A 13,571-nucleotide genomic window follows, 5' to 3' on the forward strand; every position below is an offset into this window, starting at 1 on the left:
CATTCCAAAGAGCACCTTTCGGATTTCACAGGTCATTTTTTACACATTTTGATTTCAAACTACTTACCACACATATACCCCAGCATGGGTATATGTAAAATGACACCCCAAAACACATTCCCCAACTTCTCCTGAGTACGGCGATACCACATGTGTGACACTTTTTTGCCGCCTAGGTGGGCAAAGGGGCACACATTCCAAAGAGCACCTTTCGGATTTCACAGGCCATTTTTTTACACATTTTGATTTCAAACTACTTACCACACATTAGGGCCCCTAGAATGCCAGGGCAGTATAACTACCCCACAAGTGACCCCATTTTGGAAAGAAGACACCCCAAGGTATTTTGTGAGGGGCATGGCGAGTTCCTAGAATTTTTAATTTTTTGTCACAAGTTAGCGGAAAATGATGATTTTTCTTTTTTTCTTTTTTTTTCTTACGAAGTCTCATATTCCACTAACTTGTGACAAAAAATTAAAAATTCTAGGAACTCGCCATGCCCCTCATGGAATACCTTGGGGTGTCTTCTTCCCAAAATGGGGTCACTTGTGGGGTAGTTATACTGCCCTGGCATTTTAGGGGCCTAATGTGTGGTAAGTAGTTTGAAATCAAAATCTGTAAAAAATGGCTGGTGAAATCCTAAAGGTGCTCCTTGGAATGTGTGCCCCTTTGCCCACCTAGGCTGCAAAAAAGTCTCACACATCTGGTATCGCCATACTCAGGAGAAGTTGGGGAATGTGTTTTGGGGTGTCATTTTACATATACCCATGCTGGGTGAGAGAAATATATTGTCAAAAGACAATATTTCCCATTTTTTTATACAAAGTTGGCATTTGACCAAGATATTTCTCTCACCCAGCATGGGTATATGTAAAATGACACCCCAAAACACATTCCCCAACTTCTCCTGAGTACGGCGATACCAGATGTGTGACACTTTTTTGCCGGCTAGGTGGGCAAAGGGGCACACATTCCAAAGAGCACCTTTCGGATTTCACCGGTCATTTTTTACACATTTTGATTTCAAACTACTTACCACACATTAGGGCCCTTAGAATGCCAGGGCAGTATAACTACCCCACAAGTGACCCCATTTTGGAAAGAAGACACCTCAGTGTATTCCGTGAGAGGCATGGCGAGTTCCTAGAATTTTTTATTTTTTGTCACAAGTTAGTGGAATATGAGACTTTGTAAGAAAAAAATAAAATAGAAAATAAATCATCATTTTCCGCTAACTTGTGACAAAAAAGTAAAAAGTTCTATGAACTCACTATGCCCATCAGTGAATACCTTAGGGTGTCTACTTTCCGAAATGGGGTCATTTGTGGGGTGTTTGTACTGTCTGGGCATTGTAGAACCTCAGGAAACATGACAGGTGCTCAGAAAGTCAGAGCTGTTTCAAAAAGCGGAAATTCACATTTTTGTACCATAGTTTGTAAACGCTATAACTTTTACCCAAACTATTTTTTTTTTTACCCAAACATTTTTTTTTATCAAAGATATGTAGAACAATATATTTAGCGTGAAAAATTTCATTTTTTGGCAAAAAAAATCGTTAAATTTCGATTAATAACAAAAAAAGTAAAAATGTCAGCAGCAATGAAATACCACCAAATGAAAGCTCTATTAGTGAGAAGAAAAGGAGGTAAAATTCATTTGGGTGGTAAGTTGCATGACCGATCAATAAACGGTGAAAATAGTGTAGTGCAGAAGTGTAAAAAGTGGCCTGGTCATTAAGGGGGTTTTAGCTAGCGGGGTTGAAGTGGTTAAAGTGGTGTAGAAGACTGTGCCTTGTAGTAAGGCACATAGGGAGACTGCTTTGGTAGTAAAATAACACTGAGTCAGTATGACATGCAGATGACAGGCAGATGAGGCATGACTCTTATAATCACTGCACACTTCACTTATTTGGGCAGTCACGGGGCCAAAACTGACCAAATAACTTAAAGGAACCTGTCACCAGTTTTATGGTGTCCTAACTAAGGGCAACATCAATAAGTGACTGATTCTCTTAGCAAAATGCTGGGTCACTTTCTTTAATTGACGCAGTCAATCTGCCAACATCTTGTATTGAAAAGCTCCAGCTGATAATGATGAGTCATGAATATTCATGAGCTCCTGACTCTCCCCACCCACCTGCTGCTGAATGACAGTTTGTTTCCATAGGAATCAGCAGCAGGTGGGCAGGGGAGTGGCTATAGCTCTGAATTAAATATACGCTGGACTCCATGACATCACGCCGGACTTGAATCAGCTCATTAGCATGCGGCATCTTTGTGTGTATATTATGAGGTAACCATCTATCACACCAGTAAATGAATACATTAAGGTACTTTTTAGTAGTTAATGATTGTATATAATTAGTTAGATTATAATCAAATATCCACATGACAGGTTCCCTTTAAGTATGAACTTAGCCTTACAGGTCGATGTTAGCGCCAAGAAGAAGCACACTCCTTTTACACCGTCGCCAGCTGATTCAACATAGATGTCTACAGAACCTGTTCTATTAAACACGTATACAAATTGAGACCCCTGGACAGAGTGGAGAGGGTGTCAGCAATACATTTATGTTGACGTCACTGATTAATTTGCCCCTCCTCTGATCTGTAAGAACAATAACTAGCAAAAAACAAATCCTGCCTTCTGAGGTGCTGGCGCTGACACAGCTGCGTTGGCAACCAAATTTGTACCCGGCCTCTGCTGTTGCAAAAATCCTCTTTCTAAGCAAATTCTAAAAGACTGGCCTGAAAGTGTTAGAGATGACCCCTCTTCCTCCTCCTCGTCCTGGGCCACATCCTCTTCCATCATCGCCCTAAGTGTTTTCTCAAGGAGACATAGAAGTGGTATTGTAATGCTGATAACGGCGTCATCGCCACTGGCCATGTTGGTGGAGTACTCGAAACAGCGCAACAGGGCACACAGGTCTCGCATGGAGGCCCAGTCATTGGTGGTGAAGTGGTGCTGTTCCGCAGTGCGACTCACCCGTGCGTGCTGCAGCTTAAACTCCACTATGGCCTGCTGCTGCTCGCACAGTCTCTCCAGCATGTTCAAGGTGGAGTTCCACCTGGTGGGAACGAAGCATATGAGGCGGTGGGCGGGAAGGCCGAAGTTACGCTGCAGCGCTGACAGGCGAGCAGCAGCAGGGTGAGAACGCTGAAAGCGCGCACTGACGGCCCGCAATTTATGCAGCAGCTCAGACATGTCAGGGTAGTTGTGAATGAATTTCTGCACCACCAAATTCAGCACATGCGCCAGGCAAGGGATGTGCCTCAAACTGGCTTGTCCCAGAGCTGCAACGAGATTTCGCCCATTATCACACACCACAAGGCCGGGCTTGAGGCCCACTGGCAGCAACCACTCGTTGGTCTGTTGTTCTATACCCCGCCACAACTCCTGCACAGTGTGGGGCCTGTCCCCCAAACACATCAGTTCAGAACGGCCTGCTGACGTTTACCCCTGGCTGTGCTGAAGTTGGTGGTGAAGATCTGTCGCTGACCGGATGAGGAGGTGGAAGAAGAGGAGGAGGAAGCCGAGTAAGAAGAGGAGGCAACAGGAGGCAAAGAATGATGCCCTGCGATCCTTGGCGGCACAAGGACGTGCGCCAAACAGCTCTCCGCCTGGGGCCCAGCCGCCACTACATTTACTCAGTGTGCAGATAGGGAGATATAGCATCCCTGGCCATGCTTACTGGTCCACGTATCTGTGGTTAGGTGGACCTTGCCACAGATGGCGTTGCGCAGTGCACACTTGATTTTATCCGATACTTGGTTGTGCAGAGAGGGCACGACTCTCCTGGAGAAGTAGTGGTGGCTGGGAACAACGTACTGTGGGACAGCAAGCAAAATTTTTTTTTAAGACGGGGGGATTTTGTTAGCCATATTTTTATTTTATTTTTTTGTATATACACGTCCCCCCCCCCCCTCCCCCTCATAAGGGTGGGGGGAGGGTAAATGGAAAGGAAAGGGAAAAGATTGGGGGAAATGGGAGAGGGGGAGAAAAATAGTATAAAATAATCGCTCAGGGAAATATGGAAATGTACTTCTGAAGATGTGCCTTGAAGATATTTAAATATTTGATGTGATTGGAATGTGTACGTTTCTTTTTGTATAATGAAAATAAAGATATATAAAAAAAAAGACATGAGCTGTTTGAAGCTGTCCGTCTCCACCAGCCTGAATGACAGCATTTCAAAGGCCAACAGTTTAGAAATGCTAGCATTCAGGGCCAGGGATCGAAGGTGGCTAGGTGGGAATTTACGCTTTCTCTCAAAGGTTTGTGAGATGGAGAGCTGAACGCTTCCGTGTGACATGGTGGAGATGCTTGGTGACGGAGGTGTTGTTTGTGGCACATCCTCTGTTTGCTGGGCGGCAGGTGCCAACGTTCCTCCAGAGGTGGAGGAAGATGCCGAGGCAGCAGCAGAAGAGGGAGCAGGAGGGGCCTCAGTCTTTTCTTGGTTTTGAAGGTGCTTACTCCATTGCAGCCCGTGTCTCGCATGTAGATGCCTGGTCATGCAGGTTGTGCTAAGGTTCAGAACGTTAATGCCTCGCGTCAGGCTCTGATGGCACAGCGTGCAAACCACTCGGGTCTTGTCGTCAGCACATTGTGTGAATAAGTGCCATGCCAGGGACCTCCTTGAAGCTGCCTTTTGTGTGCTCGGTCCCTGGTGACGGTGGCCAGTAGCAGGCAAACTGTTTTGGCGATGGCTGCTCTGCTTTTGCACCCTGCTCCCGCTTTTGCTACGCTGTTGGCTCGGTCTCACCACTGCCTCTTCCTCCAAACTCTGAAAGTCAGTGGCACGACCTTCATTCCATTGGGGTCTAGGACCTCATCGTCCCCTGCATAGTTTTCCACCCAGTCTTCCTCCCTGACCTCCTTTTTGGTCTGCACACTGCAGAAAGACGCAGCAGTTGGCACCTGTTTTTCATCATCATCAGAGATGTGCTGAGGTGGTATTCCCATGTCCTCATCAGGAAACATAAGTGGTTGTGCGTCAGTGCATTCTATGTCTTCCACCCCTGAGGAAGGGCGAGGTGGATTCCCTTGGAAAACCCTGCCAGCAGAGTCTTAAAACAGCATAAGAGACTGCTGCATGACTTGAGGCTCAGACAGGTTCCCCGACATGCACGGGAGTGATGTGACAGACTGATGGGCATGGGTTTAAGGCGCCACCTGTGCGCTTTCTGCAGAAAACAGGGTGGGAGATAATGTGAACGTGCTGGATCCACTGTCGGTCACCCAATTGACTAGTGCCTGTACTTGCTCAGGCCTTACCATCCTTAGAACAACATTAGGCCCAACCAAATATCGCTGTAGATTCTGGCGGCTACTGGGACCTGAAGTAGTAGGTTCAGTAGGACGTGTAGCTGTGGCAGAACGGCCACGTCTTCTCCCTGCACCAGAGGCTCCACCAACACCACCACCACGACCATGACCGCGTCCCTTATTAGATGTTTGACTCATAGGTAGCATTCACAAAGCAAAGTAAAAAGTGGTTAAGTATGTTAAAAATAATTAACCGCCAATGTAAACCCTGATGTAGGGTATTGCACTCAATTATTATTTTTTTAACGCTATATGACAGCGGTATTTGTGACCAAAATATAACACTCGCTTATGCACATCTTATCCCATACGTGCAGTATATCAGAGGGTTTTTTCACCCCAGTAACCCAAAAAACGTATTTATGGCCTAAATGTGACAGTCACTTATGCATTTCTAATCCTAGATGTGCAGTATATTAGAGTTTTTTTTTACCCTAACCAAAAAGCTGCATTTCTGTCCTAAATGTGACAGTGATTTATGCATGTCTAATCTTAGATGTGCAGTATATCAGAGGCTTTTTTCACCCCAGTAACCGAAAAGCCGTATTTCTGGCCTTAATGTGACAGTCACTTATGCATGTCTAATCCTAAATGTGCAGTATATCAGAGGCTTTTTTCACCCCAGTAACCAAAAAGACGTGTTTATGGCCTAAATGTGACAGTCACTTATGCATGTGTAATCCCAGATGTGCAATATATTAGAGGCTTTTTTCAGCCCAGTAACCAAAAAGCCGTATTAATGGCCTAAATGTGACCCTCACTTATGTTTGTCTAATCCCAGATGTGCAGTGTATTAGAGTTTTTTTTCACCCTAACCAAAAAGCTGTATTTCTGTCCTAAATGTGACAGTCACTTATGCACGTGTAATCTCATATTTGCAGTATATGAGAGGCTTTTTTCACCCCAGTATGCCAAAGCCGTATTTATGGTCTAAATGTGACAGTCACTTATGCATGTGTAATCCCAGATGTGCAATATATTTGAGGTTTTTTTCACCCCAGTAACCAAAAAGACATATTTATGGCCTAAAAGTGACAGTCACTTATGCTTGTCTAATACCAGATGTGCAGTATATTAGAGGGTTTTTTCACCCTAACCAAAAAGCTGTATTTATGTTCTAAATTTGACAGTCACTTATGCATGTGTAATCACAGATGTGCAGTTTATCAGAGGGTTTTTTCACCCCAGTAAGAAAAAAGCTGTATTTCTGTCCTAAATGTGACAGTGACTTATGCACGTGTAATCACAGATGTGTAGTATATTAGAGGGATTTTTCACCCTAACCAAAAAGCTGTATATCTGTCCTAAATGTGACAGTCACTTATGCTTGTCTAATCCCAGATGTGCAGTATATTAGAGGGTTTTGTCACCCTAAACAAAATTCTATATTTCTGTCCTAAATGTTACAGTCACTTATGCATGTGTGATCCAGATTTGCAGTATATGAGAGGCTTTTTTCACCCCAGTATGCCAAAGCCGTATTTATGGCCTAAATGTGACAGTCACTTATGCATGTGTAATCCCAGATGTGCAGTATATTAGAGGGTTTTTTCACCCTAACCAAAAAGCTGTATTTCTGTCCTAAATGTGACAGTAACTTATGCACGTGTAATCCCAGTTGTGCAGTATATGAGAGGCTTTTTTCACCCCAGTATGCCAAAGCCGTATTTATGGCCTAAATGTGACAGTCACTTATGCATGTGTAATCCCAGATGTGCAGTATATCAGAGGCTTTTTTCACCCCAGTATGCCAAAGCCGTATTTATGGCCTAAATGTGACAGTCACTTATGCTTGTCTAATCCCAGATGTGCGGTATTTTAGAGGTTTTTTCCCCCAACCAAAAATCTGTATTTCTGTCCTAAATGTGACAGTCACTTATACTGCAAATCTGTGATTACACGTGCATATCAGAGGGTTTTTTCACCCCAGTAAGAAAAAAGCTGTATTTCTGTCCTAAATGTGACAGTGACTTATGCACGTGTAATCACAGATGTGCAGTATGTAACCAAAAAGCTGTATTTCTGTCCTAAATGTAATAGTGACTTATGCACGTGTAATCACAGATGTGTAGTATATTACAGACTTTTTTCACCCCAGTAACCAAAAAGCTGCATTTCTGGACTTGCAGATAGCCTATGCTGTTGCACTATTGTTGCATAAAATGGCTGCCGATCAGGTATTGATATTGATGAAATGAAATGAAGAAAAAAAAATTGTTTTCAGCAGTAGTTGGCTCAGGGCAGGCTTAAAAAAATTGTGCACTGCACCTACAAAACACTTTTTCTGTAGATCGCTGAGTACATAAACCAGTTCTTGATAAGATCGCTCCCTGATCTCTCCCTCACAGCAGCTGCAGCCTCTCCCTACACTAATCCGAGCAGAGTGACGGGAGGCGCTAAGTGACTCTAGCTTAAATAGAGGCTGGTTCACATGCTGCAGTTGGCCAATCACAGCCATGCCAATAGTAGGCATGGCTGTAATGGCCTTTTGGGGCAGGTAGTATGACGCTTGTTGATTGGCTGCTTTTCAGCCTTTTAAAAAGCGCCATAAAAATTGCCGAACACCGAACCCGAACCCGAACTTTTACGTAAATGTTCGGGTTCAGGTCCGGGTGCCAAAAAACCAAAAGTTCGGTACGATTCCGAACTTTACAGTTCGGGTTTGCTCAACTCTACTAGGGCAGAGACACATAGACATACGAACTCAAGCACTTTAGTTCACAATAGATTTGAGATTTTGGAAGATAGGGAACATTTTTTAGACCGTACACCACCCCACCACAAGGCACGCACGAGACACAGAGCACCAATAAGAAGGGTATCACCGACAAACTCACCCTTAATAGACCACCCATACAACCTGAGGAACAGAGCACAGAATTTAGAACAAGATCACAGGACATACTCAATAGGAAGACAGTACAATCAATATCACAATCAATACAATCGGAGACAAACACCCAGGGTAAGACGACATGAGGAATAAAAGGGAAGACAAGGAGGGGAAAAGGAAAGAAGACACTACCAGAGATAGTAACACCTCAGGTACAAAATGATTCCATTATAAATCTAATTTCTCATATTTTATCAGATACTGAAAGTTTGTTGCTAAATAAGGGTTTAAAATTTGCCCCAACAGAGAAATTAAATAAATTTGAAACGTTCATAGGAGTTGAGAAGTTTATGAGACGGTTGTGCCTTAGGAAATATTTCTTGAAAAATCTGATTATTAGAGATATGAACCCTATAGTCCAATTGGAGCAGTATATCCACACAGATTTAAGAAACGCATCAACATATTACCCCAGGAATGAGTTGAGTGAAGAGATGGCCACTTTTAAGAAATGATATACGTAGAGTGAGGGAGAAAGTAAGATATACACGTCAAAATTTAACTAAAAAGCAGATTATAGGACTAAAAAGTCTGCAAAAAGCTAATAAAATTATTATTCGACCGGCGGACAAGGGGGGGTCTATAGTGATACAGGATGTGGAAAAGTATAATGATGAATGCCGCAGGCAATCGGCAGATGCAGATACGTACAAAAAGTTGACAGGGGATCTGACGCTTTTGACGGGGGATCCAACGTTTTTTAGGGAACTGGTGGATTTGTGTGAGGAAGGGAGAACAAGTGGTATCCTAACAAAAGAAGAATTTGATTTCATATTAAATAAATATCCAAGGAAACCAATGTTTTATACTATACCAAAAATACATAAAGATCCCACTCACGCATCAGGACGCCCGATTGTATCAGGAATAGACTCTCTGACCTGTAATCTTTCCCAGTACGTTGATGTGTTATTTTAATTTTAATGGGGATTTTTACCTGCAGACTCAGGGAACAGCCATGGGCACCAGGTTCGTCCCTAGTTACGCAAATTTATTTATGGCGGATTGGGAGGAGCTAACTATTGCCCCCCACCTAGGCGCGAACCTGGTGCTATGGCAAAGATACATAGATGATGTATTTTTTATATGGAGATCTGAAAAGGAAGAGCTGGATAAGATTTTGGAGGAGATACATTTTAACCCTTTTAACCTCAAATTTTCGGGAGCTGTCAGTAAAGAAAAAGTGGAGTTTTTAGACTTGAACAATCTATATTGAGAATAATAAGATACAATGTTGCACATATATTAAACCCTCCACAAGAAATAGTTACATTTTATATAACAGTTGCCACCTCCCAAGCTGGCTTATGAACATTCCGCAGGGCCAGTTTCGGAGAATTAAACGTAACTGTACATTGGATGATCGGTTTGAAATGGAAGCAGCAAAAAAGAAAGAAGCCTTTTTGGAGAAGGGCTACCCTATGGAGCTGGTGGAGGGAGCACTCAGTAGAGTCAGAAACACGAGAAGGGAGGATTTTTTTAAAGAAAATATCAAAATAGACAAAGAAAAGAAAGAAGGAGAGTTATGGATAATTTTACCGTTTAATAGTGAGTACAAAAAGATTCTAAAAATAATCCATAAATATTGGCATTTGATCAGGAAGGATAACATATTGGGCCCAATTAGTCATACTAACCTTCATGTCACATTTACAAAAGCATCTGACCTAAGTAATAAAGTGGCCCCGACTGTTAAAAATGTAATGGATCAAAAATTCTCAGTCCAAAGTTGGGCGAATATTAATGGGTTTTTCAAATGCGGACAATGCAGTAACTGTAGGATTACAGATTTCCCATGTAGAACTAGCAAAATTGTATCCACCACTAATAATCATAAACACACGATAAGAGATTTTTTATCTTGCAATTCGACAGATGTAATTTACATCATAGAGTCCCCGTGTGGCAGACAATATGTGGGGAGGACTAAAAGGACATTGAAGAAATGCATTTCAGATCATGTGGCTAATATAAGTAAGGGTTTGGACACACACTCTTTGTCCAATCATTTCAAAATAGCCCACAACCAGAATCCTGTATGGTTGAGATTTGCGGCAATTGATAAGGTCCATAGGAATTGGAGGGGGGGGGCAATCATATTGGCAAGATGTCGAGACTAAAATCCCAATGCATTTTTGAACTAAATACTCTACTACCAGGGGGTCTGAACGGCAAATTTGAATTATTTGGCTTCTTGTAGGTTTGGTGGATGCCCCCTGCTAATGGTCAACTCCACCCAGTATTTTTCATTGGGGGAGTTTTCCCTTGGCAATGGGCTTTCACCGATATCCGATTGCCTAAATCGAAATCCTCTAAGAATATGTATTCAGCTATAAGAAATGATTTTATGATATGCCTTTTATTTTCCATATTTTTTATATAATATTTTATATTCTATTTGATTTTTTCATTTCATTATTGTATCGTTTACAGTATTTCTAAACGGAGGTGGATTGAAAAAGGTGTACTAAGTAACCACTTATTATGTGGTGAGGATTCCTTCTTCACAAATACCCAAGAGCAAGAAGAGCAACAATAAGCGGAAATACGATTCATTTGCCAAAAATCCATGTCAGGTTTTGAAAGAATCCATGGACTATAAAAGAGAGGACTGCTCTAGGGGTCCGATAGCTTCTGAGGAAGGGGTGACTAGATCCCCCGAAACGCGTTTAGCCAGTACCCCAGTGATCGTGACTTAGCCAGGACCGAAGTGACTGTGCCTGCCGCTAATTACAACACCGGCTGCCGCGCGAATGGGAAGGTGAATCACACAGCGCAAGACTAACCACATCAATTGGAGTCTAGCTGCACGTGGCTAAACGAACCACCATTGCGGGAGAACGGAGACAGGAGACGCTCGTGTTGTGAGTATTGGTCAAAATACAGGACCATCGAACCGAGCACCCTTTGGGACACTTACCTACATGGTAAGATTGCCCTGATTCTTTCGGCAGGCAGTCATAAGGATCAAGAGAAAGTTTGCTTTCCCCAGTGGGACGCCGCTGGTGATAGTTTATAGCGGGACGCCGCTATCTCTCTGAGTGCATATATACAATAGTTGCTATTGACTTACAGGATCCAGTTGGAGATATCACACCAGGAACATTTATTGATCATTAAGATATTTTTTGGGACTATACATCAAGTGCGATTATAATGCAATACATCTACCTCATTGACAGTGCTGCTTTTTACTTTACAGAGTTATCTCGTGACAAGCAGCCACCTAATTATCTATATTAACATTTTAGGGATCTGTGTGGGCTTGGATATTTTATCCTTAGGAGTGTTTTATTATGAAGTGTATGAATAGTGGAGTTTTATTAAATATCTATTTGTATTTATTTGTGTGGTAATAAATGTTATATGGCCTGATATCTTGAGAGTGCCCAGATTTTCCTTTTGTTACATGTACTTGACCCTTAGAGGATAGGGTGAGTCCTCTTTCTGAGAGCACCTCTATTTGGTTCTAGTGAAGACTGTGCGCCACATATACCATTGTTACACGCAAAAAAGGGCTTTAAAACAGATAAGTGCACCGCTGAACGGCAAATATATTTTACTTTTGCCACTAATACACAACAAAAAGGGCTGTAATTTTCGCACTTCACCATACAATTGCTAATAATCCCTTTTTCCCCCAGTAATAAAATCCCAAAAATGCTTTAGAACATAACTGCACCGCACTAGGGCAAATAAAACGTAGAAATATTTTATTGTAATAAACCCTGTTAATGCCTGTAGCAAACAGCACTTGCACCCTAATAATAACGGTTTGCTGGAATTACAGAGCTGTATAATGGCAATTTGGATCCCCAGTCAGTGCAGCAAGGTGTAATAGGATTGTTCCTATTACTCAGTTAGTAACCTCCCCTACTGAGCCCTGTTCAGGAGAAATGCTGTAGAATGATTCCTCCCTATCCTTTTCCTACACCTTGAATATTCTTTCCCTGCACTTGGAAATAGTTTTTTTTTACCACAATGATGATCAGTGTCCCTAGTCCCTGCTTACACATCTCTCCCTGCACTAAGTACGCTGGTGAATGGCAGAATCTAAGATGGCTGCCGTATTTTTACGGCTGTGACATCACAAGGCTGACTAGCTGCTGATTGACTGCATGCATGTCAGTAAGGGTGATTCTGCCTTCCCAGACTTCCTTTCTTCATGTCCTCATGCACGGTAGCTGCCATTTTAGAAAAAATGTGATTCGTTACTATGAAGCGCAAGGAAATTTGCATTCGGTGCAAATCGAATTTTTCCTGAAATTCGGAAGGAATTCCACTTTGTCAGCTTCAATTCGCTCATCTCTACCCAAGGCCACAGAATGGCAATTACAATTCTTTCACAAAGACCACTCATGCATAATACAGTGCTAACTGCTTCACTGTTTCTCTTGGATTCACAGGCAGAGAGTACTCTTACACTGTCCCTTTTTTGCCACTCCATTTCACTCACTCTACCCAGCTCAGAATTTTGAACCAGCAGTAGGCCTTAGGGCAACCAGCCACATCGTACTCTAGCAGGTCTTACCCAGATCTACTCAGATGGTGTCTTCCAGTGTCTTTCAGTCTTCTTGCCTTAAGCTTACTGGTAGTTTTGCATCAGCTGAACACAGTCTGGCTGCTCCACACAGTCACAGCAGAGTCCACTGGCATTATATGCAATCACTGCCTGTTGTCACCACTCTAGTGCCCCTCTATAGCTCTGTCCCTCTTATCAGCACCATGGCACTTCAAATTGAACCACAATGCTTGCTCACCAGTCATTATCTGCACAAAGAAAGTCAGGCAGCAGCAGCATTGAGAGCACATGACTGGCAATGCAACAAATATATAAGGGCGAACAAGAATATTATGAAGGGTTGATGAGGGTTACCCCCTTCTTAACTTTCAATGACTCTTGGGCCAATTTCTAACCAGCACGTCTGCTAACAATTAAGGTCCTCTAGAGAGGTTATCACCACCTAATAGCAAAGGGGATGAAGCCAATAAGGACTGGTATTCCTCTCGCAAAGGGTCCTATAGCTTGCCCCTGTTACATATGATCTTGTACTAAATCACAGTATTAATAGAACTGGGTCACATCTACATTTTTTGTAGGGAGTTTGCTTAGGTTTACCGATGAGTGAAAAGAGTAATCCAACTAGATGGTTTGCCAGTAATGATACTGTTCAGACAATTAGACAATTCATAGTCTTAGAATGTATAAGTATATCATTCTATGTGTAATAAATACTTTTATTAATTATGTATGCATACACAAAGCCATTATCTCAGTACATAGCCTTCAAGGTATGCAAATTATAGGAGCCAATTAGTAGTTAGATGGTCAATTAGAATTCCGATTGGCTTA

The sequence above is a fragment of the Bufo gargarizans genome, chromosome 6, assembly GCF_014858855.1.
Source record: "Bufo gargarizans isolate SCDJY-AF-19 chromosome 6, ASM1485885v1, whole genome shotgun sequence".
Lineage (NCBI taxonomy): Eukaryota > Metazoa > Chordata > Amphibia > Anura > Bufonidae > Bufo > Bufo gargarizans.